This window comes from Leuciscus leuciscus (genome assembly GCF_965113295.1).
Source record: "Leuciscus leuciscus genome assembly, chromosome: 6".
Classification (NCBI taxonomy): Eukaryota; Metazoa; Chordata; class Actinopteri; order Cypriniformes; family Leuciscidae; genus Leuciscus; species Leuciscus leuciscus.
In genome coordinates, this window is record NC_138730.1 from 46781366 (window position 1) to 46804852 (window position 23487).

A 23487-nucleotide genomic window follows, 5' to 3' on the forward strand; every position below is an offset into this window, starting at 1 on the left:
TAGTAAAGAAACAATACCTCCTCTTCATTAAAGAGGTCTCTGAGGGGTGGCAACTAAGCAGTTGAGTAAAAAAAACACAAGTTTTAACCATGTTAATGTTTTGTATATTTAATATTTAAGTGCTTTAAAACAATGTGAACAGCAATACACTTATCTTGCCAACAACGCAGATACTACAATTAAAGGGATAGTTCACCCAAAAATGAAAATTCTGTCATAATTTACTCACTCTCAAGTTGTTCCAAACCTGTATGAGTTTTTTTTTCTTCTGCTGAACATAAAAGAAGATTGAAGAGTGAAGAATGTTGGAAACTAGACAGCTGACGGTAGCCATTGACCTCCATAGTAGGAAAAAATTATAATATGGAAGTCAATGGCTACCATCGACTGTTTGACTACCAACATTCTTCACTCTTCAATCTTCTTTTGTTTTCAGCAGAAGAAAGAAACTCATACAGGTTTGGAACAACTTGAGACTGAGTAAATTATGACAGAATTTTCATTTTTGGGTGAACTATCCCTTTGAAACTAATAATAATAATAATTTGTCAACGAGATTACATCACAGCATCAATCGACAGTGCAATTTCATGAAGTGCAAGAGATCAACAATAGCATATTTTGTAAACAGGGAACATGGACAAATAACAAACAAGAAAAAAAATTGTATGAGGCAAAGAATCATTAGTAACCAGGAACAATTTGTATATATGGTGTGTGCTGCAGCGATGCAAAGTCCAGTTCACAGTTATTGCATTGGTGGAAAACGACAACAAACAACAACAAATTGGTGGTAAAAACAACAACAAATGAGAAATCAGCTACACTGAATACAGAAACTGGAACATCTCATTGGAAACCAGTCACATCAGCAAAGAAGTGAAGTGTAAATAACCCAGAAGACAGCAAGGAGGCAACATTTAAAAATAATAAAATAAGCTAAAACAGTCTCACAAAATGTAAAAGCTTATGGCTGCATTTCATGAACAGCACTCATGCACTTTCATCCTGACTTCTCCTTTTGGCTGTTATACCTCTGTTTCTCACAAAATGTTTTGTACTGACCGGTTTTGTAGCACATGCTCTTCAGCAGATTTGCATTGAAGACACTCAGATTTTGTGGCCAAATGGTCTTTGGCTATGTGGATTTTAAAATGCCATGTCACAGCAGCAACTTCTGCTTTTGACCATATTCCTTTGTTCCCACGATGTTCAACACTTTCAGTCACTAAAAACAAGAAAACATTGCAATGTGAAATGTTTAATATTAAAAAAAATCAGTTACAAGATACAAACATTTACAATTTAGTTCACAAAATGCATGTAACTTTGATAATACATGCATTTCTATGACATTTTATGAACAAAAATAGACTAGAATCAACATGAATTGTTTTTGCCTCATCAGAGCCAAGTCTGAAAGTTTAACGTTTTTTAAGTGACGGTATGCCATAGACAGTAAAATACTGCTGCTTAAACAGTTGCTTATGTCTTAAGTGAATGTAAAAAATGAAAAAGAAAATATATGCATCCATCTACGTCATTAATGTTGATCAAACAAAAGACAAAGAGAAAATCACTTTTGTAGCTGTAACAGATCGATTGTGATGCCAAAAATCCTTTCACATATGAATCACGATTCTATCAATTCACAAATGTCAAAAATAGATTTTCTAAAGGTCTGTAAAAAAACATGTCAGGAAAAAAAAAAAAGCAGCAGTCAACTGAGCAAAACACTGAGAGAAGAGTTCATTACATGAAGTTCGCCACAATCTAATATTTGAATTCTCAAATACATGTGAGAATGTGTTTTGTCAATTAAATCACCTTTATAATAACCACGTTAATTAATCTATAAAGCACGAGAACGCTTATAACCGCCAAAATTACACAGAGGGTTTGAAGTGGGCTAGTTGACGCGCTTCCCGTGGCTTGATTGTTTGTTTGAGAAATAACGTGACAAGAGTTCAAGTTCTGATTTCAACTCTGTCGTGAGAGATATGATTTATTGTCACACAAAGTCTTCATTATCCATAACAGAACAATATTCCATCTTCATCGACACTGTCACATTATCTAACATGTATTCACCACATCCGTAGCGGTCAAAAACTAGTTGGCCATTTCCCCTCTGGCAACACCTGCGTCTGATTACACCTACCCTCCCAAGTAGATGAGCCCTATTTAGCTATGCCATGACCGTAGTACCACCTACTGGCCAAACCTGGACATAAACACTGAAATGGCTCTTACACAACCGGCCCCTAATTGAAATGGTTAACAAACATTACAATTCAAAACAAAACAAATTAAGGAGCCATTACCAACCTGACATAACATTTTATCCAAACATTTTAGTCACAGTGAGTTCACACACATTAACACTAAAATTGCCCATTTAACCAGCAGCCTCAAGCAACAGGCAGAGCTTTGTTACAGGACGTTGAATGACACTTGACTTTGTTTGCAGACGCACTGAACGCACAAATCCCTTTTTATCCCGGAAAGCTTCCAACACTCTTCCCAGTGGCCAAGAGCCTCGTGGGGCAGTAGGATCCATAATGACGACAATATCTCCAGGCTTTAGATTTCTCCTGATTTCATTCCATTTTTGCCTCTCTTGCAGCAAAGGTAGATATTCCCGTACCCAACGTTTCCAAAAAAGTTCAGCAATATACTGAACTTGCTTCCATCTGCGTTTTAAATACAAGTCATGTGGCTCAAACAATCCTGGCGGCAATGATGGATTTCCTTTCATTAGAAGAATGTGGTTGGGAGTAAGTGGCTCCAAATCATTTGGATCGTCAGAGAGTTTGGTGATAGGCCGATCATTTAGGATGGCTTCAGCTTCACACATAACTGTATGAAGCCCATCATCGTTCAGGGCCTGCTGTTGAAGAACTGAACTTAGAATCCTTCTCACCATGCGGATAACCCGCTCCCAAACCCCACCATGATGTGAACCTGCTGGAGGATTAAAACTCCACTTAACTCCCCTTTGCCGGAGAGCTCCCTGAATTCTTCCATGATCCAAAGCTGCGAGAGCCTCTCTTAGTTCCCTCTCTGCTCCTATAAAGTTGGTTCCATTGTCAGATAAAATACGAACAACTTGACCTCTTCTACAGATGAAACGCCGCAGAGCATTGATACATGCATCAGTGTCCAAAGAGTCAGCCACTTCGAGGTGGACTGCTCTGCTTGCCAGGCAAGTTAGTATCACGCCATAGCGTTTGGCTGTACCACGTCCTTTCCTCACTGTAATTGGGCCAAAATAATCAACGCCAACGTTGGTAAATGGGGGCTTGTCAGGAAGAATCCTTTCCTCTGGCAAATCTGCCATCTTTTGCTCCTGCATTTTTCCATTATACTTCTTGCAACAGACACATTCTGTAATGACTTTTCTTACAGCGGAGTTGGCACTAGTGACCCAATACTTCTTCCGCAGTGTTGATAGCGTGTGATTCCGACCACTATGGCCCTGCTGCTGATGGATGTGCCTGAGGATAAGAGTGGCCACATTTTGGTCCTTGGAGAGGATCAGCGGATGTTTAATCGACTCTGGCAAGGAACTTCTGGTCAGCCGCCCTCCAACTCTGAGAAACCCATCATCCAAGCGTGGATCCAACCTGTAGATTGTACTAAGCCTGCTCACTGTAGAGTTCCCAGCTGACAACATGGCAATTTCCTCTCCAAATCTCTGTTGCTGACAATATCTAATGATTGCCAGCTCTGCTCCCAAAAGGTCATCAATGGACAAAATTTGCCGTCCCGGCTTGTCCTTAAACCCTCGTCTCCTCGGTGGCACATTATCTGTGCTCTGCTTACCAGTGACAGCAGCTGTCTCCTCCTCCCTCCTCCTGCAACTCCTTTCCAACAGAATGCTTTTCCATTTAAGAAACCAGGCTACTGCCACCTTAAGCTTACTCCAACTTGAGAAATAGGTCAGTAACCGGCTTGTGGCAACATGTGAGCCCTCCACAGACACAACATTCACTGTGACTTCCTTCTTGACCTCCTGATCATCTGGTTCTATGATAGTTTCTACCATGTTTGTTGTCCAGTTAGATTCTGGTTTACACAAAAAACCTGGACCCTCTATCCACCTCCTGCCATGAATGAAGTCTCCAACCCTCACTCCTCTGGATGCCTCATCAGCTGGATTCTCCTTGGAGCTGATATATCGCCATTGTGAAGTTTCAGTGGCCCCTCTTATAGTCGAAACCCTGTTCGCCACAAATGTATGGAAACGTTTATCCTCGTTTTTTATATACTTCAACACAGAAGTGCTGTCAATCCAAAAGATGGACTGCTGCAACTGGAATCTCAACTCAGCCTTCAGCATCAGATCAACACGAACTGGAGTCAGCTCCAGGCGAGGAATAGTAACGGTCTTTAAAGGTGTAACTCTGGCTCTGCCCATCAGGAATGCAACATGAATATAATTTCCATCATTCAGCATCCGGAGATATGTGACTGATCCATATCCTGTTTCACTAGCGTCTGCAAAGTGATGAAGTTGAGCATGTCTTGGTTGTCCAAAGCCCTTGGGCTTAACGCAACGATCAACCTTAAATTCAGACAGCATATCCAAGTCCTCCAACCACCTGAGCCACTGTTGCGCAATGTCTTGTGGCACAGTCTCATCCCATCCAAAATTTCTTCTGCAAAGTTCCTGCAGCAGGATTTTGGCAGGCAATACCACAGGCGCAACAAATCCTAGGGGATCGTACACAGAACTAGCCACTGATAACATTCCACGCCTAGTGACTGGCTTTTGTTGGATCTCCATCTTGAACTTGAATGAATCACTCTCAACACACCATTGCAAGCCAAGAGCTCTCTCAAGAGGAAGTTTGTCTCTATCCAGATTCAGTTCAGTCAGGTCTTTAGCTCTGTGTTCCTCTGAAATACTCTGCAGTGTGGTGCGACTATTGCTCATCCATTTCATCAGAGTGAATCCTCCTTCCTGACAGAGAGTACTTAAATTTTTAACCATGAAGGCGGCTTCTTCTTCAGAGGGCATGCTCTTCAGACAATCATCCACATAAAAATTCTCCTTGACTGTTTGAAGCACTTCAGCTGGAAATTCAGACTGATTGTCATCTGCTGTTTTTCTCAGAGCAAAACTAGCACAACTTGGGGAGGACACCGCACCGAACAGATGGACAGTCATACGGAACTCAGCTACTTCCTTGGTGAGATCTCCCTCTGGCCACCATACAAAGCGCAGGAAGTCTCTATCCTCCTTTGCAACTCTGACCTGATGGAACATTGCTTGTATGTCGCCCATAACTGCTACAGGTTCCAGCCTAAACCTGAGCAGGACACCAAGCAATGTACTGGTCAAATTGGGGCCTTGCAAGAGCTGCTGGTTCAAAGATGTTCCTTTGAAAGTCGCACCACAGTCGAACACCACCCGCAGACTCCTCTTCCTGGGGTGGTATACACCATGGTGCGGGAGATACCACACCCTACCACTGCTGTGATCCAACTGCTGTTCTGGAACTTGCTCTGCATAGCCCAGACTGATCACCCTGTTGAGGTTCATTTTATATTCCTCAAAAAACTGTTTATTATTAAGGAACCTCCTTTTCAACCCGAGCAACCTTTGCTTTACCACAGATAAATTGTTGGGCAGAGTGACATTGTTTCTTTTAAAAGGCAGCTTCAAACTGTAATGACCATCTTCAAGTGTGGCAGAACTTTCCATAATCTCCATAAACTTGATGTCTTCCATTGAAGGGCCTTTCTCCTCTGTAGCTCTTTCGCCAAAATCATGGTTATACTGGCTGTTTAGCATTTCTTCCAAACGGCTCACTGAAATCCTGTTGACCACTACTGAAGGAACTTCTGTTTGCAAGCTGCTGTCATTAGCCTGAAAAGGGCCATTAAGGACCCAGCCCAATACTGTCTTAATTGCATATGGTCCTCCCCCTTGGCTATTTATGACCTCCCAAGGTTCCAATATCTTGGGAGCATTGCTTCCAATCAATAGGTCAACATTAGCCTCTAAACTAGGAATCTGTACCTTTGCCAGATATGACCATTTTGCCAACTCTCCTTCAGAGACAATACTGTCTGAACTTACAGGCATTTTCTTCTGTGTGAGGACTTCTGGTAGCTTATAAAAGACGTTGCTGTCCACACTAGACACCTCCAAGTCAAACAATAATTTTGCTGGCACGACCCTTTCCTGTCCCATGGTTTGTAGCAGAACGTGGGTTTGTTTACCAGACAGACCAAGCCTTTGCATAAGATGCTCTGAACAGAAAGTGGCTGAACTGCCGGGGTCCAGAAATGCGTATGTTTGTATTACTCTGTCCCCTTTGATGGATTTGACTTGGACTGGCAAGATGGAAAGAAGGCAGCGATCACTTCCGACCCCTACACTACCACAGGCTTCTTTAGATGCTGTGGTGTCAGGTCTCACAGGATCCTTAGGTCGCTCTGTGTCTACATTGGCTTTATCTCTCTTGTCAATATGAAGCACACTAGGATGGCTTTGACCGCAAATCCGACAAGTCGCACGCTGTCCACAATTGCGACTTATGTGCCCAGCACATAAACAGCCAAAGCAAAGCTCTTTCTCCTTTAGAAAGATTATTTTGTCCTGGTGCTTCTTCCATTTGAACTGTTGACATTCCTCTAAAGAGTGACTTTGCGAACACCACACACAAATTGACCCCACAGTAGAACTATTTTCTGACAAAACTGCCTTTCTCTCTCCAAAGTTCCCAGTTGAGTGTACAGGTCCAATGGTGGTGGCAAAGCTGTTTCCTTTAAATCTGTTGCCTGGCTGCAACTTCAGCCTGTCGACCTTAGCACCAACTGTTCCTGGTGCTGGGTCCTGAATATCACCAAACAAAGAGTCTGACAGAATACGAACATGTTTCTCAATGAATGCCACCAAATCTTTGAACAGAGCTCTGCGTTCAGATGTATCCATTATATTATGAGCCACTGACCTCCATTGCTCCCTCAGCTTGAATGGGAGCTTTGACATAACTGCCCTCATGTTGCTCGTCATGTCCAACTCCTGCATATATTGTATGTTCTCCATGACATTACAGCATGAGCGCAGAAAAAGTGAGTAGGCCTGCAGTGCGTTGGTATCTTCTGCTCTTATAGGTGGCCACGCCAAAACCTTTTCCATATATGCAGAGGCAACTTTATACTCGTTGCCGAAGTGTTGTTTAAGCAGCTGCTTTGCTTTAACATAACCTAGATCCGGTGCCATATGCTGGCAGCTTCGTACCAGTTCCCTCGGCTGTCCTCTCGTGAATTGTTCCAGATAATATAAACAATCACCTTGACTGACCTTATCCTCCACTGCCTGCTCAAACGCTCGCTTAAATGAAATATATTGAAGAGGATCCCCATCAAATAAGGGAATCTCTCTTGCAGGCAATAACATGAAGCGTTGCTGTTGGATCAATGCTGTAGTTATTTCATTTTGCCTTTCCATTATGGAACAGATGTTCCCCAGTTGGTGTTCTTCTACTGGCTGAGCACTAAATGGGTAGGATCTCAGAAGTTGTGGTGGTACAATATGGTGATCGTCCATTTGAGAACCAATCCTCTGGTTTAGCCCAGCCTGGCCTTGTTGACTAGCCTGCTGAGTTAGCATAGCTGTAGGTTGTAGATTGCCTGTTGGCAATGACCAATCCTGGCACTGCTGTGCTTTGTGGTGGTTTACAGGCCTGTATTCTTTTGCCATAGGATTAAGCTCATTAACAGTTGCCGTTCTTTTACTTTTACGCATGTAAGAACTCATTCCATTAGATGTAGTATCAACAATGTCAGAGGCAGAGACCAGCACTTCTAGCTTAGCATTGGAGGCAGCTAGCATAGTTTCCAGCTCAAGTTGCTCTCTTCTCCTTTTTAAATGTTGCTCCTGTTCCTCCAATGCATGCCTTTCCTTTAAAGATGCAGCCCGAGCAAGCAGTGCAGCTCTTTCTGCCCTTTCCATTATTTTTGCAGAATTAGTGGATTTTCCACTGAGAAAACTCCTCCTGCTTGATTGCTTGCTAGGGACATTTGAGACACTATCCTCTGGCCGGATATCATCACCACATTCATCATCTTTTTTACCTTTCAATGAGGGAATAACACATAACCAACGGTTCACCTCAGACCGTAATTCATCATTGCAAATCATTTTTGCTTTGAACCAAATACCATGTTTTTCCCTTTCACTCTCAGGTAACATGACCAACAAGGAATCATGAACACATTTTGCATCATCACACAGATCAACAAGAGCACCCAGAGCACATTGTACTCCTCCTTTATCACTTATTTGCATAAGCTCTTTAATACGTTCCCTTAGCTTAGAAGCTTTATTTAATTTAGCCTTCCTATCATTTTGCAGTCTTTCCAGCTTTTGTTCAAATGCCTTTGCAGTTAATGTTACAACACGTTTTTCTTTCTCTTTTAACACATCAAAACCGTTTGCTTTACTGTTCCATTCAGCTGATTGCGCAACCGCCTCAGCAGCTGACGCGTCTTTTTCAAGAAGACTCATTGTGTACATGAACGTCACAAAGCTAATAAACAGTAGTCAATGTCATTTGCTTTCCACTACAAAATTCCTTTGTTCAGCTCTTTCTTTACCAATGCATTGGATTTTTACGCCCGGGTAAGTATAGTGTGCACACTTTATGAATGGCCATTCAAAACTTGTAGCGCTACAACATACCTTACGTGGGACGCCTTGATGAAATAAAAACAGCTCACGATGTCCTCACACTGGTGGATGATGAAAGAAGTTTCGTGTTGTCCTTGAACAGCTGAGCAGACCTTGACTTAGCTCCGGGTCGGATGGAACAGCACCGCCGCATCCTCTCACCGATGCGACTTTCTCTCGCCGGGTTCCGATGTATAACACAGCCAGACAGATAAACAATGAGCAGCTTTCAGATGTCCGGTTTCCAGCGGGCACTCCGCATGGCTTTAAACTGTGAACATATAACTCCACACGCGACGATCTTCCAGCTTCATAAAGCCTAGTTTTTGACTTGTATAACCGCCAAAATTACACAGAGGGTTTGAAGTGGGCTAGTTGACGCGCTTCCCGTGGCTTGATTGTTTGTTTGAGAAATAACGTGACAAGAGTTCAAGTTCTGATTTCAACTCTGTCGTGAGAGATATGATTTATTGTCACACAAAGTCTTCATTATCCATAACAGAACAATATTCCATCTTCATCGACACTGTCACATTATCTAACATGTATTCACCACATCCGTAGCGGTCAAAAACTAGTTGGCCATTTCCCCTCTGGCAACACCTGCGTCTGATTACACCTACCCTCCTAAGTAGATGAGCCCTATTTAGCTATGCCATGACCGTAGTACCACCTACTGGCCAAACCTGGACATAAACACTGAAATGGCTCTTACAACGCTAGTAACTAATGTTTAACTTAACATTGTAAAGGACATATTATCCATTGGAGGATCCACATTCATGCAATAAATAAGCTAGTAATTAATGATTAACTGAATGTACAGATAACACATTTTAGCCATTTACAACTTAGCAAACCATATATTATTTTTGTGTTGTAATGTAAAGTTATATTTCAGTGATTCACCATCTATTAATTTAACTGAACAATATGAAGCTAGTAACTGTTTAATTAGAATGAGACAATAATTATGGCTTAACTACTACTAATACAGTACTAATAAAGACAATTTGTTTAGCCATAGATAATAATCAATATGTGCCATAATTAATGAGGATATAACTTTCACTTTAGAACAGGGGGTCAAATTGTCTTTATTACACTATTTTAGAAATGTATAACTGTAAAAAAGCATTAATTAAACAGTTACTTTCTTCATATTGTTCAGTTAACTTGATAGATGGTGAATCACTGAAATATAACAATACTAGGGGTGTCAAAATGTACAGTTTCTGCGATGCAGACGAGGACGATTCGGTATCGGTTCAGTAATAGACCATAACCGATTATAATGTGCTGGCGCTTTTCTGACGCCATTTGTCGCGTCCGTGCTTTGTCGCGGTAGCATCCAATGGCAGAGCGAGGAGAGACGTGAGTGCGAGTGATTAAAAACTCGAACTACTTTAAAAGCCTGGGCACATTTCGGCTATGAACAACCTGATGAGCACGACCTGCAGAAGATGCGCGCTGTGCGTGTACAGGAAGGAGGTAATAACACTAACTTGATAAACCACGTTAGCCGTGTTCACCGCGAGCTGTTAAAGGTCCCATGACATGCTACTTTTTGTAGGCTTTAATATAGTCATTAGGGGTCCCTAGTACTGTATCTGAAATCTCTTTCCAAAAATTCAGCCTCGGTGCAGAATTATAGCCACTACAAGCCAGTCCCAGAATGAGCTTCCTTCAGACGGGACGTTTCGGTGTCTGTAGCTTTAAATACTAATAAGGAGGAGAATGGCAGCGCAAGGTGGAGGGTGGGTGTGGCCTTGACCATCTTGCGGCAACGGTAACGTGGCGTGCATGTTTACGTAGCAATGGCACGAAGACACGCAGTCTTTCAAGCATTTCAGTTTGACCCAGAATCTGATCCAGATGGAGAAGCAACGGATGAAGAAGTTGCAACTCAGCGGCTCCAGCAGGACGTTTCCGAATGGTTAGTTTAAAATATTATGTCTGGATACGGTACTTTATTCGGATGGTTTACAGTTATTATCATGTAGCTAACGCTAACCTACTGTTGCCTTTTCATGAGAGATCTGTAACGTCTGTAATTTGTCTTATTACAATTACATCAAGCTCTGCGATCTTGAAATGCGGATATCGCGCACGCCATATAACCAACAGGAAAACGGTTATCCAAATAACAAAGACGTGTACAACACTCGCGTTACAGTGTGTGTATTCACACACATAAACTGCATAGCTGCATAGCTAATGTTACAGCCACATTCTACGTGTAAAATCTAGGTAACCATAAACAGTAAAGCAACACACTTATATATCATTACTTGTCCGAGGTGTGTAGCTGAGCCAAAGAGAGTGATCCAGACTTTAGTTTCAGACGTTCAGCAAGCCCAGCTCTGTATTGACCCTTCGGTGTTCATTTGTACATCCAATTATTGAGCAATTGTTATGCTTCGCTCGCTCAAAAGCCATGATATCTCTCGTGGACAAACTAAAATCGCGCACGCGCATTCCGACTTCCTAGCGCATTTTCTCATGGGCGGAAAATATTCTCTGGGCGGGCAAAGCAGAGACAGGGGAGGTAACATTTCCTCCTTATGACGTCATAAGGAGGAGATTCAAGATCAGCGCGTATGAGCCTCCATTTTCTCAAAGGCAGAGAAAGATAGCAAAAGCTCGATTTACACCGATTGAAATTTTTAGAAACTTGGGGACCATATACAGGCTAGGGGAACTCATATTAAAAACCTCAGAAAGTGAAAATTTCATGTCATGGGACCTTTAACGCCTGGCAGAGTCTGACTGCTTTAGAGACGCACAGATGAGCTCCAACGTCACCCGAATCCACAGCCACAAACAAATCATCCACCCGCCCCAATAAGTCTCTCTGATTTAAAGCGACACTATGTAACTTTTCAACCTTCATAATATATTTCCAAGATCCTTGTGATGGTACATCGACTTACAATAGGTTGAATGACACGTCTGCCATAGCCTGACAGGGTCTGTATCGCTTTTACTGGCACTATGTGACTTCGGTGTTCGGGTAGTAACAAGAGCACAAAAAGAACTACAAAATTCGACTGCTTTACGGCATACGTCACTTCCCCCACCACTTCGTCAAATTTGGACGTGAGAGGCCAACCAGCGTTTGTTTTCGGCTTTCGTGCGTATGTTTTTGTCATGGGGGTTGTTTACACCTGGCCACTTTATGCATTTTCTCAGATCGGATAGCTATCCGATCGTGAAAAGTCCAGGTTTAAATGCCCTCCGAAACGCATTTGAGACGGATTTGAATCCCGATCCCTCAAACCACTTCAGGAGGAGATCTGAGACGCATTCCAGACGAAACTGGACAAGTGTAAATGCATATGGTTGTTGAAACCACATATGTAAATTGTACTCCTCCCAAAAATGCTAAAAAAATTAAATAAAATAAAACATGTGAGAGCGTTGTACAGGCTATATGTTATATCCAGATATGACGACGCGCTGGAACACGCATCACCGCAGATGAGCAACTGCATCAAGCCAACGTGCAAACTATCGCAAATCAAAGTGAAAGTAAGTCGCAGACGCTTTAACACACAATCTTCATCATTAAAAGTAAAGAAACGAAATGATCTTACCAGGGCTGTTACTGCTCTCTCTTATTGCGGTCTTTGATTTTGACATTTTAGCTGATGATCTATAAAATGCAGCTCATATCTGTTGCTTTGGGTGACGTGCACTCCATTAAATCTGCATATAGCGCGAGAATTGAAGATCGAATTTAAATCCGTTTCGCAAAAATACATTTATGTGACCAGGTGTAAATGGAATCGTTTTGATAAATCAGATAGCTATGCCTCACGAATTAGTTTGCCAGCTGAACTCAGGTGTTGTGAGGTGTATTTATCACGTAGTCCTGAGGGATATCAAACGACGTTGTTGACGTTGATTCCTGCGATTATCATGAGAACAGCTTTCAATATCTCACATAATTATCATAAATAAGCCTAACGTAGAGGTTGTAAATAGCGTAAACGAGCACAATTTGCAAACTATTATGATAAATTGCAATAATCATGTCTAATGACATCATAACGGCCAATGTTATGAAATAATGCGACGTACATTTAACTTAATTGATGTTATCTGGCATTTTGTAATGTTTACATTCCAATAAAAACAACACAAATTAAATTATACAGTAGGCCTAGACTATAGACTATTTACTTGTGATTTAGCTGCAATCATGTAAAAATGTTATAATATAATTTACGACAGTGCAAGTATTCCACAGCGACTCTAGGGGTCGCTGTTTGACAAAAACACAATTTCTACTTAGTGTGGCTTTAAGTATCCGCACCCGATGGTCAAATTGCAATTATTCTGTGTTAAGCGTGATTATAAATGGATGATCGTCACCTTCAACAGCGGACTCGGCGACGTTGATGCGCGCATCTTTAATGGTAACATAATACACTGATTAATGAGCGCTGACTAAATTTAAACTAAACTAAATTTATTTGACAGATTTTCCTTTTCTTAATGGCATAAACAAGCTTTACTCCATTGAAACTTAAACTGGAATGTCACTGTTTCTGTCACTGCGACTTCCCGAACAGGTGAGCACGCGCGCACACATCACTTTTGAAGTAAAATTTTAAATTGAGGATGCAGTCAGTGCATCGCGATGCATTGTGATATCGAATTGAACTGAATCGATGACATGATACTCGTACAGGCAGTCTTGGGTACAGTACCGTGGTATACTTCTCAGTCCGAACACCACTACCTTATTTTAGTATAATTTTGTAATGACGAAAATAGACTATTGATACCTGCTGATTTGGGGTGTGACGAGATTTCTCGTCGAGGTGAAAAGCTGTCTCGTGATATCGCCATGACGGATCGTGAGGGTGAAATTAGCATAGAATATGCCACCGCTAGGTTTACATTACATCACGGTGCCCACCTCGGCACCGCCTTCACTGTTGTTATGCTTTTTTTTATAGAAATAAAAAACATTGAATTCAGTTGGATAACGATCGCTTCGTAAACTATTGTAAACGTATGTCTAATGAGCTCAGCCAGCACATGCTGCAGTCACACACAGTGCAGCAGGAATCAAAGTTCACGGATCACGTGATGAGAGTAAGGCGAAATGAATGACAAAGACAATGGTGGATGATTCGTCAACAGAGCCTAAGCGTCTGATAAATGTCTTCTCTTGTTTCAAGTACAGTCAAGCACAGGGTATATATTTATGTAAATGTGAAATAAATATATATATATATATATATATTACATACATGTATGTACTAGGACTGCATGATTTGGGGGAAATGTCATTGCGATTATTGAGGTCAATATTGTGATTGCGATATAATAAACAAATGGTTTCATGAGTCAACTTGCTTAGTTCAAGGAAAATGCACACAGATTAGTGATAATGCTGAAATGTGTATTTCCTAGCAACAACTAAATTAACAGTTTTTCAAATAATATTTATTTAATAGTTAAATAAGTTAAAATAATATTTTTTTACAAAATTAAATAATGACATCTTTGCATTACTACAAACTTGTTATTGTCTCAATAGTACAACAGTATAAAATAAATAGAAAAATAACACATTTGTATGCTCATAAAAATAAAATATCTTGAACATTCTGTCCAGACGAACAGGGACATCTGAGCAGGAGGTAATGTCTAACTCAGTCTGTGGATCATTTTCTGAAATCCCCCTTTGCTAACGGAGTATATGGGCATAATGTCTCCTGCCAAGCAGTGCGTTATGGAGTCTGTGATTTCTTTATATCTCTGTGAAGACTTTTCATATATGACTTTTCTTACGTTTTTATAGGTTTTAGTTTATATATTTTATAATGTAATAATTTCACAGCTAATCTCCAAATTAATGTAGAGACGAATTTGTATATTTTACAGTATATTTTAAATACTTAGTTCATTGGCATCTTTTTTATGAATAAAGGTCAGTATCACTGATACTAATACAGCTATTGATGTCTGGATAAAAATGTATAGATGCAAAGGGTTAACTCCATATTAAACCCTACGGATCAGGAATGGGATGTAATTTAAGTTCATGTACATGTATAGGCAATGTCCTAGTAAACCGCTTCGTCCTCACAACGCAGTGTGTTTTCAGGTTCACACAGTGCTTGGCTCTTCATCAAGTCTTTGCAGGCACGTGCACACATAGACATCAAAGGGGGCTTGAGCACCTGCCCTTTTTATTCCTGGAGAGAAAGTGCCCTTTTTTCTGGGGTGCTTTTAAAAAAATAAATACATATATTCCTGTTTGCGCACAGCTTCCCTGTCAAACAAATATATTTATTGAAGAATAGTATATCTAAATATCAGGTCAGGAGTTCTGAAGCGCTCCCTTTCTCTAGGTGTCATGTAACACAAAATAAACCTATGTTTTCTTCATGATACAGGGCATAATCTTAGTTTCGTTTTTATTTTGTTACCATTAGACATCACTGGGTTTTAATTTGAGGTATGAAAACCTGACGATGCCACATATTGAAACACAAATACATATAACATATTAATTAGCCTGTCATTTTCTTCATTTTCTAAGTCAATAAAGGTTATGTTAAATGAATAAATGTAGTGTAAATGTTGTAATGAAACCAACTGTACCGTTCAAAAGTACTGTTTGTTGTTGTATTTTTCAAAACTTGAAACTTGTGTGTGTGTGTGTGTGTGTGTGTGTGTGTGTGTGTGTGTGTGTGTGTGTGTGTGTGTGTGTGTGTGTGTGTGTGTGTGTGTCAGGTGGATTTTTTTCATGTTTTTGAAATAAGTCTCTTGCGCTGCTCCCCCAGCCTGCATTTATTTGATTAAAATATAGTAGCCTAGGCTGTAAACTACAGTATTGTGATATATTATTACCATTTGGACATATATTAAAATTTTTTTTTTTTTTTTTTGATTTCTAATTGTAACGATCTCATAGCTTTATTTATGCAATTGTAAATGCAGTGAAAATATATTATTGGCACTTCTGTGTATGCACTGCAAAGATGGATTTTCCTTTAATGATTTAATTTGACTGGTGTTACCGTCCCAGGACGTATGCATTTGTGTTTTCTAATGTGTAAGTGTCATTGATTGATTTATTGAGTGTGTGTGCGCGCGCTGCCAATGGACCCAACGGCCTGCTGGGAGTTGTAGTTTTGTTGTATGTTGTATTTATACCACAGAGTGGACCTGTCTTTCACTTCGATGGTAACTAAAAAAAAAATTCAAGCTGCGATTTTTCACGATGGATATCCTCGCGCGATCGAGTGTAGATTGTGTTAAACACGACAAGAACCAAAAATTCTGCGTTTATTCCTTAAAACAGTCGGTATTTCCCATATTGCTTCTCCTTTGCAGCTGCCATTGGCGCACGTCACGATTATAAGCGCCTCCTATTGGCGTAGGTAATGTTTACAGCACGATTATCAAGTATGTGGTGCGAACGCAACGGAACAGTCAGATTAACCATAAATTAACATGGTGAGTAACATTTTATAAACAATATTGTCAATATTGTTTGTTTTCCCTCTATTTTGCTGACGAGAATTTCAAAATAAAGCCCTACCAGAGTCTCAATGCAACAACAGACAGTGATTGAACCGTGAATTTTGTGAACCATTACATAATCCTATATAATTATAAATTCAATTGTTATTATACTTTACAATATTACTGTTTGTTGTTGTATTTTTCAAAACTTGAAACTTTTGAGATTTTTTTTATGTTTTTGAAATAAGTCTCTTGCTGCTCCCCCAGCCTGCATTTATTTGATTAAAATATAGTAGCCTAGGCTATAAACTACAGTATTGTGATATATTATTACCATTTTAAATAACAGTTTCTATTTGGACATATATTAAAAGGTTTTTTTTTTTGTTTTTTTTTGTCCAATTTCTTGTGCTCCTCCCTGTCCTAATCTAGGTGATGGGCCCTACCAGCTGTTCCTCATCAATGGCAAGAGGATCCAGTATTTAAGCAGAGCCGGGGAGAGAGAGAGAGAGAGAGAGAGAGAGAGAGAGAGACTGGGACTGGGACTGGGACTGGGAGAGGTTTCTTCTCCCAAGAGCCTGAGGCCCCGTTTACACGATGGGAAAACGCAGATATTTCCCTGCGTTTTGGCCTGTCATTTACACGAAAACGCCGTTTTTATCCCAGAAAACGATTATTTCTAAAAACTCCGGCCAAAGTGGAGATTTCTGAAAACGCCGGTTATGTGTTGCCGTGTCAACTGGGAGAAACGGGGTTTTAGGTTCTCAAACGTCACATTATGCGCCAGAAAATGCTTACGTCATGTGAGCGCCCTATGTTTAGAGTTTGTTCCATACTGTCTATGAGTTTGTTTGGCTACTATTTGATCATGGATGCTGTTAAAGTGGTACTCATTTTTACTTTTGTGAAAACGCTTTTGGCCTGTTTGCATTTGCTTCGCTGTCTGTCCACACGAACAAACCTCGCGCCATGTCTATTGTTTTGAAAGGAACAGGAAGTCGCTCGTGCTATTCGTCGTTGTCGATTTTGAGGATTCTGATTGGCTTGCATGGCTTTATCCTTCTCCTTACACTGCCGCCCCTTTGTATTTATGCGGGTTGATGTAAACGACAACTTTTTTTGAAAACGATATTGTGTGCACGATGTTATTTTTGAAAACGGAGGGGGAGAAATATTCGTTTCTCTAAATACCCGGCTATGTGTAAATGTGGCCTGAGACTGTTGTGTTACCAGACTTGGAGTGTTGCTCTTGTTGGTGTATGTTAAGCTTAAGTGTGTTGTTACGCTTAAAAAAGGAATGAGGGAAGTGACGATGGCGCCTGTGTTTGGCTTTGCCGCGTCTCAGACACTTATTTTAATATGCCTTTTAATGCCACTATTCCTGTCCACAAATGTATCAGCAACCTTGGTTTACGATCGGCAATTGCTAATGCGAATTAGAGTTGAAATGACCGGTTTTATGGGTATCGATGATCCACCTCCATTACCACCCTGTGTTCGTTTGTACATACCTGGTCACAATCTCACGCTGCACTGCGACGGGAGAAGAAAGTCAGTGCACCTGCCCAAGAAGCGTGGGAAACGGAGGAGGCGAGGGACCAGAGCAGGTTTCCAGGTCAAGAATCGCTGCTTATGGAAATACTCCCTTGCTGTCAACCGGACGGACTGCCTGCTTGTGGATTGTAATCCTTTACTTTTCTACCAACCGGGCTTTGCCTGGCCTTGGATCCCCGAAAGAGCATCCTATTTGCGGCCAGTGTTTCCAGATGCGTCCGGTGGATTGCTGAAGAGACACCCACCTCCCCCCCACCTTGGCCGGGCCCGTCGTGGACTGTCTGCGCTTAGGACTATCAAGTGCACATCATCTGCCATTTCTGAAGACTCAGTCATTTCTTCTGTGAATGTGTGCTTGTTAAATGCCCGTTCTGTCACGAATAAGGCGCACATTTTGAATGATCTGATTGTAAGGCAAAATCTGGACTTTCTATTACTTACAGAAACTTGGCAACGCAACGCGGAATTTATTCATTTAAATGAGCTGTGTCCTGTTGGCTGCTCGTATATTGGATCCCCTCGTCTTTCTGGCCGCGGTGGAGGTCTTGCCATGGTATGGAGAGATAGCTACCACTGTCAACTGGTGAGCGTGGAAACTTTTTCCTCTTTTGAACTTCAAATCACGAGAGTTGGTCGGATAAAGCCGTTCTACTGCATCCTCATTTATCGTCCGCCTGGTCCTGCTGGGCAGTTCTTAACAGAGTTTACGGACTTCATGTCATCCGTTATTAATTTTGAAAAATTATTAATGGTTGGGGATTTTAATTTTCACACTGAAGTTGTTGATAATCATGCTGCAAAAGAGTTTCTTAGTATTACGGATTCACATAATCTAAAGCAGCATGTTTATGGACCCACACATACTGGTGGTCATACATTAGACCTGGTTTTTACTTTAGGTTTGGATGTTGATGCATTATGTTGTGAAGATATGTCGATTAGTGACCATAAGTGCATCTTTTTTAATCTTTCTACTATTGCAGACCCGCCTTGTCAGAATCGTCTGATAAAATCACGCATTATTACGCAAACAACTGTTGAGCAATTTAGCTCTCGATTTGACTGTGATTTTAATTTGATGGGTTGTAAAAATGATGTTGAGCTCTTAATGCAATCTTTTAATAATGTCTGCTCTTCCGTCTTGGATGAAGTGGCCCCTTTAAAGATAAAAACTAAACCCATCTGTAACACCACGCCTTGGATGACGGAAGATGTGCGTTGTTTCAGGAGGAGGTGCCGTACCATCGAACGCCTGTGGAAATCAACCGGGCTTGAAGTGCACCGCCTGTATCTTAAGGAACTTATGCAGGATTTTAACGATTTAGTTGCGAAATGCAGGGCTGCCTATTTTTCTAATCTAATTTCCTCCTCTAAGCGTAACCCTAAGATATTATTTGATACCATACATAATATTGTATCACCCCCAGCAGCTGTGACAACAATAGATCCTAAAAATGATTGTGATAGACTGATGTCCTTTTTTATTGATAAGGTGCAGTCTATTAGATCAAATATTCTGCATGGACCACACTTTATTGTCGATGGTATTCGTTCAGCTAGGCCTATTACCATTGAGTCTTTTAAACCAATCACTCTTCCTGATTTGCTAAATTTGATTAATAAAATGAATATATCCTCCTGTCCACAAGATATTATACCATCTTCATTATTCTTAAAAGCACTCCCTGCAATTGGTACTAGTATAGTAGATATTATCAATTGTTCACTGGCCACAGGCTGTGTTCCGTCTTATTTTAAACATGCCACTATTCATCCTATAATAAAAAAGCCTAATTTAGATCCAGCAGTTTTAAAAAACTATCGGCCAATTTCAAAGTTGCCATTGCTGTCCAAAATTCTTGAGAAAGTTGTTGCTAATCAACTTACTGCTGTATTAGAGAACTTGGAACTGTATGACAAATTTCAGTCAGGTTTTAGGAAGAGACACTCGACTGAGACCGCTTTAGTGAGAGTTAATAACGACCTTCAAGTGGCATCGGATGCAGGCCTATGTTCAGTGTTGGTACTTTTGGATCTGAGTTCTGCCTTTGATACTGTGGATCACAATATTATGATTATGAGATTGCGCGAGTGGGTCGGCGTGTCAGGAGTGGCCCTAGATTGGTTTAGCTCATATCTTACAGATAGAAGTTTTGACGTATCTATTGGTGATTTTAAATCTGCCTCGTCACCCATGCTTTGTGGTGTTCCACAGGGTTCTGTGTTGGGCCCAATATTGTTTATTTTATACTTGTTGCCTCTGGGTCAGATCATACGAGATTTTAACATTTCCTATCATTTTTACACAGATGACATTCAGCTTCACTTTACCTTCCGGCGAAATGAGTCATTCAAACTTTCGAGGCTTTTAGATTGTATAGATGTCATAAACAGCTGGATGGCTGAAAGTTTTTTGCAGCTGAATCCAGATAAGACTGAGGTTTTAATTGTAGCACCAGACAACGCTATACCTCTGATTATACGGGACATTGGACCTTTGGCATCTGCTGTGCGGCCTAGTTTAAGGAACCTTGGGATTATATTTGATAAATCCTTATCTTTTGAAACCCACATTAAATCTTTGACCAAATCTTGTTTTTTTCATTTACGTAATATTAGTAAATTGAGGTCTGTGGTTTCTCAGTCGGAACTGGAGATGCTCATTCATGCTTTTATTTCATCCCGTATTGATTACTGTAACTCACTTTTTTCGTCACTCAACAAATCTGTTCTTCATCGACTACAATCCATTCAAAATTCAGCTGCTAGGTTACTTACCCGATCAAATAGGCGCACCCACATCACCCCAATACTCTGCTCCCTTCATTGGCTTCCTGTAACTTACAGGATCCAATTCTAAATTCTCACCATAACATATCGAGCCTTATATGGCCAGGCCCCTTCTTATCTTGCGGATTTAATTCATTTTCATACACCTCTCCGGTCCCTCAGATCTAATAATCAAAATCTGCTAGCTACGCCACGTACTCGCCTAAAGACAGGTGGGGATAGAGCTTTTGCCGCTATCGCACCTCGTCTATGGAATGCTTTACCGATCAGTATTAGGTTTGCTGAGAATGTGGACAATTTTAAGAGACAAGTGAAGACTCACTTGTTTAAGTTAGCCTTTGGGTGATTTATGTTGTAGATGTTGTTAATTTTATCTGTTTTAATTGTTTTATTGTCTATTGTAAAGCGCCTTGTGACCCACTGTGTCTGTGAAAGACGCTGTATAAATAAATTTTACTTACTTACTTACTTACTTAAATGTGTTGTTACGGCTGTAGTGTACAGCTTTGAATTGCTTGCCCATTGTTGAGTGTTGGAGCAGTATGGGAGTGGGTGCCATTTTTCTTTTCTCATTTTCTCCTGTTTTTTGTTAGTTAGGAAGTAAGGTAAGAGTTCTGTTGTTTATTTGTGTTGATTGTTGTAGGTGTTCCTTCTACCGGGTAGTGATCTTTTGTTTGTTTTGGCTTTACCTGCTCCTGAAGAACACGCTTCATATCTTTTTCTTTTGGAGCTGTTTGTTTAGGATTCTTTTTGCACTGTATTTATCACTTATTGTAAATAAATGTATTGGAAATCTTACTTTGTGTATTGTGTGCTGGGACTCAGATAGGTTAACTTTTCTTTGTCGCTGTTCATTTTTGCTTTAAAGCTACTTTCCCTTTTGCCCCTAGAAAATGAATTGGGAACGTAACAGTGGTATTGTGTAATTATTCAAATAGAATTGAGTCTTTTCTCTCTGTTTTGCATGCGTCGTCATAATCATTATTGTTATTGTTGTTATTATTATTTTAATAAATTGTTTTGCCTCTGTCACAGTGTATTCTTAACCTGAATTAGCACTGTTCATATAGGCAACACCAATAGGTGTCATGTAACACAAAATAAACCTATGTTTTCTTCATGATACAGGGCATAATCTTAGTTTCGTTTTTATTTTGTTACCATTAGACATCACTGGGTTTTAATTTGAGGTATGAAAACCTGACGATGCCACATATTGAAACACAAATACATATAACATATTAATTAGCCTGTCATTTTCTTCATTTTCTAAGTCAATAAAGGTTATGTTAAATGAATAAATGTAGTGTAAATGTTGTAATGAAACCAACTGTACCGTTCAAAAGTACTGTTTGTTGTTGTATTTTTCAAAACTTGAAACTTGTGTGTGTGTGTGTGTGTGTGTGTGTGTGTGTGTGTGTGTGTGTGTGTGTGTGTGTGTGTCAGGTGGATTTTTTTCATGTTTTTGAAATAAGTCTCTTGCGCTGCTCCCCCAGCCTGCATTTATTTGATTAAAATATAGTAGCCTAGGCTATAAACTACAGTATTGTGATATATTATTACCATTTTAAATAACAGTTTCTATTTGGACATATATTAAAAGTTTTTTTCTTTTTTTTTCTGATTTCTAATTGTAACGATCTCATAGCTTTATTTATGCAATTGTAAATGCAGTGAAAATATATTATTGGCACTTCTGTGTATGCACTGCAAAGATGGATTTTCCTTTAATGATTTAATTTGACTGGTGTTACCGTCCCAGGACGTATGCATTTGTGTTTTCTAATGTGTAAGTGTCATTGATTGATTTATTGAGTGTGTGTGCGCGCGCTGCCAATGGACCCAACGGCCTGCTGGGAGTTGTAGTTTTGTTGTATGTTGTATTTATACCACAGAGTGGACCTGTCTTTCACTTCGATGGTAACTAAAAAAAAAATTCAAGCTGCGATTTTTCACGATGGATATCCTCGCGCGATCGAGTGTAGATTGTGTTAAACACAGGGATGTAGTGGAGGCTAAACGCACGTAAACGCCGTTTACGCACCTCCCAAAATTTGGAAATAGCGTTTGCCCACCTCCAAAGTGCGTTTATCCACCTCTAAATTTCACGTTATTTGAGCGGACTTTGCTTTTCCAGTGCGTGATCGCCGATCGGCACATGATTCGAGCATTTGGGCCGTTAACTACAGAGCAGAACGCGCAGCGCGCAAACACGGAGCAGAGAGCGCAACTCGCCGAGTTGAGTAAAGTTGGCAATAAATTCACAGATTCGAACTTCCCGGGTCAATAACTCGTGAGATAAACGTTGTTACTACACAAATAACACCTCTTTTTAATCGTAGTAATGTAGACAAGCAGCTACAACCTATTTTTTCTCAAAACGAGCTTTCCCTCACAGTGGACAAAATACATTGATCTCTATGCGCAGGCGGCAGAGAGGCAGATCCGAAGGGACCGTCTGCAAAGTGCAAAACCCGAAAACAGTCAATAACTTCACTGTCACACACTATAGTGTCATCAAAATGAGTTCACACATCACTGCTGTCCTGATGGTTATACTACAACACTTATTTTGTATAAATATATTTTTGCATAATTTTTATGATTATTATTTATGAAAAATATATAATAACTGCACTGTAATTCACTGTATTGTTGCCAAATTCAGTTCGCACATCACTGCTGTCCTGATGGTTATACTACAACACTTATTTTGGAAAAAAATATATTTTTAATTTTATATACAATTGTAAATGTATCATGTTGATGATTTTTATCATGAAAAATATTCATTAACTTCACTGAAATTCACTGTATTGTTGCCAAATTCAGTTTACACATCACTGATGCCCTGATGGTTATACTACAACACTTATTTTGGGAAAAAATATTTTACATTGTATATACAATTGTAAATGTATAATTTTTTTGAAAAATATTAAATAACTGCACTGCAATTCACTGTA

At 40.1% G+C, this 23487-nt stretch overlaps 1 long non-coding RNA gene across 1 annotated transcript in view; it reads right to left on the minus strand.

The window, feature by feature from the left end:
* Positions 1-23487, minus strand: part of LOC309501238 — a 235852-nt gene extending 212365 nt beyond the window's left edge. The window contains exon 1 of the long non-coding RNA XR_014206804.1: positions 22519-23487. This is a non-coding gene — a long non-coding RNA (uncharacterized lncRNA). The remainder of the gene's footprint in view (positions 1-22518) is intronic.